The 5,745-nt window shown below is 39.0% G+C and overlaps 1 long non-coding RNA gene across 1 annotated transcript; it reads left to right on the plus strand.

Annotated features, from left to right (window-relative positions):
• Positions 1-43: 43 nt before the first annotated feature.
• LOC107989501 (uncharacterized) lies at positions 44-5,745 on the plus strand. The gene is made up of 4 exons (XR_001761064.2): positions 44-678; positions 1,509-5,041; positions 5,374-5,550; positions 5,725-5,745. It is a non-coding gene; the product is annotated as an uncharacterized LOC107989501 (long non-coding RNA).

Below are 5,745 nucleotides of genomic sequence, written 5' to 3' on the forward strand. Positions count from 1 at the left end.
GTAAATTATGTGTATGTGTTGAAAATATTTGGGTTTTTTTTTTGGCAATTTGCAATTCTACACGGTGTGTAGATTTGTATGGTGACAGTAAATGCATCATCTTATATCGGTGTTATGTCAACATTTTTATTTACAGTATTAACTGTAGCAGAGACAGTGAAGACATCTTATCATATCTGTGTTATCTATATTATGTTGCTTAAGGATAATGGGAAGATAATGGAAAACGTTCAGCATTGGTGACCAATGAATATTTTATTAATGTACTGAAGAGACACATCCATATTCACACCAAGCTATCTTCAGTATAGTGTGGTTGATGTCCAGGGCTTTTTATGACTCATTTGTTAACATTCAGCCTGTGATCGTACACAGAGTGGGCGAAGAGTTATTTGTAGTTGTGTAAAACTCATCCACACCCAAGAAAACCTGAAATATGTCTTTGAGTCACTGCACAAGTTACACAACAGCTAACGCCAGTGAGCCAGTAGTTCTGTTGTGTAACATTTCATGTCCAGGTTAAAAAGACTATGTTACAAGTGTCAAAAGTGACAAGCGTCACCAGTTACACCTGTGTATAAATAACTGATCAAACTTTTTCTGTTGCTCTCTATTCAGTTGCACCAAGTAGATCTGATGGGCATCACAATCAAGTCACTGGCTGAGATTGAAAAGGAGGTGAGTTGAAAAGTGTAGACAGGCACAAGATAGCTTTTTAAATCACTAAAGAAAGTGAAGTAAAGTTTTTTGTTTGTTTGTTTGCTTTTTTTTTTAAGCATTTTTAAACCTGTTAAGTTAACTTGACTGTTAACTTTAGAGCGGTTAGTGCCAGCAGTTGAGGTCAAATGGCAACATTTGTTTTTGTTTTTACCGTATTGGGCGTGATATTAGTGTATTTGTTTTTTTTATATTTTGTTCAGGATGTCTGTTTTTCATGGTAAAACGTGGACTGATAAACCTTTTATTTGCCTTTATCTGCAAGAAGTGTTTGCCAGTACTTCAGTGGACATGATCCACTCTTGAGTAAAACGTTTGACTTGTGATCAATGACAAAAAAAACGGTGCTAAACATCTCAACCCCTGGATGTATTGTTTATGACACCTGTCACTTCAATGTTTTACTATCAAGCAGTTTAAGATTCTATGAAGGGTTAAAAGAGGCTTTTAAGAAGCTGCCTGTTGACTAGTCGTTTTAGGTCTGGGTTAGTATAAGAAGATTGCTGGCTCGAATCCCAGGGCTTATTGGTTTGTCAATCATCCAAAAACTCATCTGCATAAAGGCTTCAGTAAAAACACAGCCCATTACTATAGGTTTTTAACCCAACAGAAGGAAAGGGTTTTTAGTGTAACACCACATCGGCACCACCAGAGGTCAGCGTGACTCATATGTTGCTCTAGTACAAACGACTCGAGGAAAGTATGTTTGGGTGTACTGTACCCGAGTGCACTGCACTTCAGTGGATCTCTGTCAGTCCATGTAACAGATGATGTTGTTGTGTCTCCGTCAGTATGATTACAGTTTCCGTACAGAGCACAGTGCGGCGGCCCGCCTGCCCCCCAGTCCGACACGGACCGCCCAAAGCTCAGACGCATGAGGAGACCTATCGACGACCCCGCTCCCTTTCACACTCCACTCTACAAACTAGTGGGAGAGACTCAAACACTACTGAACTGCCTACAGTGAACTACGAGCCCTCCCCATCTCTGCCTCCCTGCAACTGTGGTGCCCCCCCCCAAAAAACAAATTAACAAGAAGAACATCAGAACTTCTTTCTGTCTGCATTAAGTGTTTTAATAGAAACAGACTGAGAAAGAGACTAGCAGAAATGAAATGAGAGCGGACGACTTTAAAATAACATTGAACCTTTTTTTCCTTCTTCATGGATAAGTAAAAATAAACTTTGCACCACAGCCCCTGTGAAGGACTTGTGAACAACAAGATCAAGGGACCTGCTGTTGTGAAGGATGGCATCCATCAGACTTCTGCTGTCAGGAATGGACACACCCTGAGGGCAGAAGAAACTTTCTTTACACCCACACACACACACCTATTCCTACAGCGCTGCTGTGAACTAGGCACCTCCCACTTCACATCACTTCAAGATTTTCTTCAAGCTCATACTGACTGGCCTCATGGGCAACAGTCTCACTGTTCTCTTTACGTTACTGTGATATGCTTAAGTGTAAAAAGAAAAAGTGTGTGCACTTTTTATTTGGACGTGTCCATGTGCTTCCAGTTACCAGATATTATTCTGCAAACCACTCCCTCACTGTTGGCAGCTGAGCTGATATAAAACCACTTGTTTTAAAGTTAAGGGGACAGGTTTTTGTTGTTGTTGTTGTTGTTGTTTTTTATCTTTATACACAGACAAGACACCAGAGCCAGTTTCAGACATGGAGGCCAGTCTTGTGAACCACATGGCTGCCAGCTAGAAAAGACAAAAACGGGACAAAAGTCCAAGGTGGACATCTAAAACACAAGAGTTGATCTGCAGCAACCTCTGCCCGTGAATTCAAATGTGGTACTTGTGAGTTCTCTGTTTGCAGTTCCAAAGGGAGGAGGCGATGGTCTAGTGTTAGGGTTAAATAAAATCTACTTATCCAACCCCAGGGTTAAGCCTAAGTTAAAATATTGGCTAACATTACATGCCGTTGTTAATTAAGTTTTGTTTCATGGGTTTAAGCAAATGTAAAGGTTATTGACTCTTTAGCTAATTACATCTTCAACTGTTTCCTGCTGCCTTGTGTTTCCCTAGGTGTAACATTACAGTTAATAATGTGGCTTTGGTGTGTGGTCAAAAACTCTGCAAACTGAAGCTGGTGGGGATTTTAATAACGGTAACTATGTTTAGGGTGAGCCAGGGTGAGCGCCTGAGCTGGTTTTTAGCTGAACTGTAACACGTCCAGTCACACTTCTGGTGTTTTTATGGTCTTTGTTGGTTCATAGGAAAATACTCTTGTCTTCTATCCCCAGTACATACGTACAAGTATTTCTGCAATATTTTAAAGGCATCAATGCATGGATTAACACCTTTTACCTAATATTTTTTGATTAATGTATTAGTCATCGCAGTATTGTGACAATGTCTCAAAGGCTTTGTTGTTTTTCACCAGTGTAACCTATATAGTTGTTTGGAGTGTAAAGTAAAAATGCTTATTTGCAATTTGTTTGTGTGTACAACTGTGTGTTTGAGCTGACCGCATCAGATTCTTTTCTTTTTTTTTTTAGCTCCACATGTGTCTTAACAGGTTGTATCTAACTATCATTGTCTGCACTGACGTAGAATTGAACACTTCTGCTTTCACCGCTCATAGTTAGCATGCTAGAGGTGACGGGGTGTTTAGGACTGTTATTATTTTGTTTATGTTGTTGATCAAAAGTCAAAAGTTTTCCTCAAGAATGGATCATTTTCACTGAAGAACGAACAAACAAGCATCTGTTAACTTTATATCTTTAAGACACTTTATTAAACTGCATTGAAACCTAAATGGAATCTTTAATTTAATATTTTGGTCAAAGCAGTGTTAAAGTATGAGAGCCTTAGCTTTTTTTTTTTCCAAGTCAGTTAAACTACTGACTTAAACTTGACTCAAATGTCTTCTGTGACAAGACATGAAAACCTGGGAGTTAAGACTCGGACACTGTGACTCTAACTGAAACGGTAACAGCTCAATTCAGACTTCACTCTATTTTCTTCAGTGACTTGGACACTAGACTGCATGACACAATACAGCAGTAAACAAAGATTAAGTAATACTAGAGCAAAACACTTTCTTATTTTTAAATGACCAATCTAATCGTTTTAATGGATGAAAAAAAAATAAAACAACTGAAAACAATTCAAGCCAAAAGAGTCAAGCCAAGCTCCCGGGCCACCCCTGGTTTATAAAGCTTGTTTCTGGTGTGTGACAAAAACTTCTAAGACAGAGTGAGTCCCACAGCACCCTCTGCCCTGGAACAGTGCATCATATCCAGCCTATGCACTTCCACATTGGTATAATGCTACCTTCCAGCTCATCATACATTAATGGTAACGCAACATCAAGGAGTATCAGTATTGATAATTGTTATCGGCGGGACGACCCTAATAGTAATGTTTCGATGTAGCGTATGTTATTTGTAGTGACTAACGCTTGAGGAGTTTATTATTTCACTTATTGCAGTACCTTTGATGTATTTGATGTTTCGTGTCTGTCAATCCTACAGTCCACATCTAACCTGCACCAACAGAAGGAGACGATGGCCAGGGCCTGCAGTTTAACAAGGTCCTCAGCGCTAGTTTACAGCGTAGTCTGGAGACCCTGATGCCGGGATCCGCTAATGTGGAACATGCAGTTTCATTACCCAGAGTTGTTTGTGTTTTATACCACAACTGTTGCCAAATTTTTCACGACCTCTGTCAATGCTCAGACACATCACAGGGATTGGTATAAAAATGTGTTCACACATACGTCAGCTGTTGAGAGTTTCCTACGAAAAGCAAAACCAAAACAAAGTGTTTTCACAGTGTTTTGGTTGTTTTAATAAAAAGTCCACAGTAAAATTAAAAGTAATTAGAGATAGACTGTGTGTGGCACGTCTCCTCAAAGAGTCCATCGTGCTCTTTCATCTGCATGTGTACATGTGTTGGTATGATGTTTACAGAGAGTGAACGCCTACATCAAACAAGCTGTTGGCCTCCATGTTCCAAAGACAACAACTTACTCCACGTCGTTACTGCTTTGCTGCTTCCTTTGAATTTTCATACAGTTATAGACAATTGTACTAAATAAATAACCTAAAATTTTACCAGGACACGTGTCTCATTAGCAAACTAATAATATGCTTACATTACATGAATAAATCATAATTATGTTCATTAACTGCTCCATTCTTGTTTGTTGTAGATGACACAAAGAAAAATTCAGATGGGTTAAATTCATTCATGGCAATACATAAAGAATGAGGTCCATCAAACCAGAGGCTCTATCGTTAGCTAGCGAAAAAGTCTGGACCGTTGAGACTTTAGCGAGTAAATACTCTGGCAAACTTCATAGCGGGGTAAGTAATATACATATCTATTACTAAATGCATTTGGGTCCGTAGTGTTAGTATTTTATCAGAAATATTTCAATCGTTTTAGGGAGCTTTGTATCTGTCGACTTTGAATGAGGTGTCTTTCCTGGTTAGCTGTGTGTTTAAAAAAAACAATTTTGTTAGCGGCAAAATGACTCGCCGGGTGTTAGCATATAGCTAGTTGTTTTGTATTGTTTTTTTAGCATTGTTTTTCTTGTTTCGTGTGATTTGCGTCGATGTGAAGACTGTTAGTCATAACGAGTAGCACTGAATGTGAAAAAGCCTGTCCACCTGTTACTGTCCACCGCATCCTCAAGGAGAAACCACCGACTGAGAGAACTGCCCCGCTTACAGAGATTCAGGAAAGAAAACAATGACCATAGAGTGACAATGAAAATGGAGAAGACTTTCTTGTACAGAAGGCAAGAAGTAATTCAAGGACATCCATTGATAGCAGACTTGCAAAGCAGATGGACTCTGTTCACTCAGTGCAGGTGCATCTATTTAATGTATTTATTTCATATATACATATAATATCTAAAGAATGTGTTATATACTAGTGATGACCAGTTGTTTATCTCTTGACTATTACTGATATGATGCAGTGCTCAAACAAGTAATACCTCCTGGTAGTCACAATTCACAAGTACATTGTTCATGTTATTTAGATCGACAAGGAATTCCTGCAC

The sequence above is a fragment of the Cynoglossus semilaevis genome, chromosome 14 (assembly GCF_000523025.1).
Source record: "Cynoglossus semilaevis isolate Cse_v1.0 chromosome 14, Cse_v1.0, whole genome shotgun sequence".
NCBI classification, from domain to species: domain Eukaryota; kingdom Metazoa; phylum Chordata; class Actinopteri; order Pleuronectiformes; family Cynoglossidae; genus Cynoglossus; species Cynoglossus semilaevis.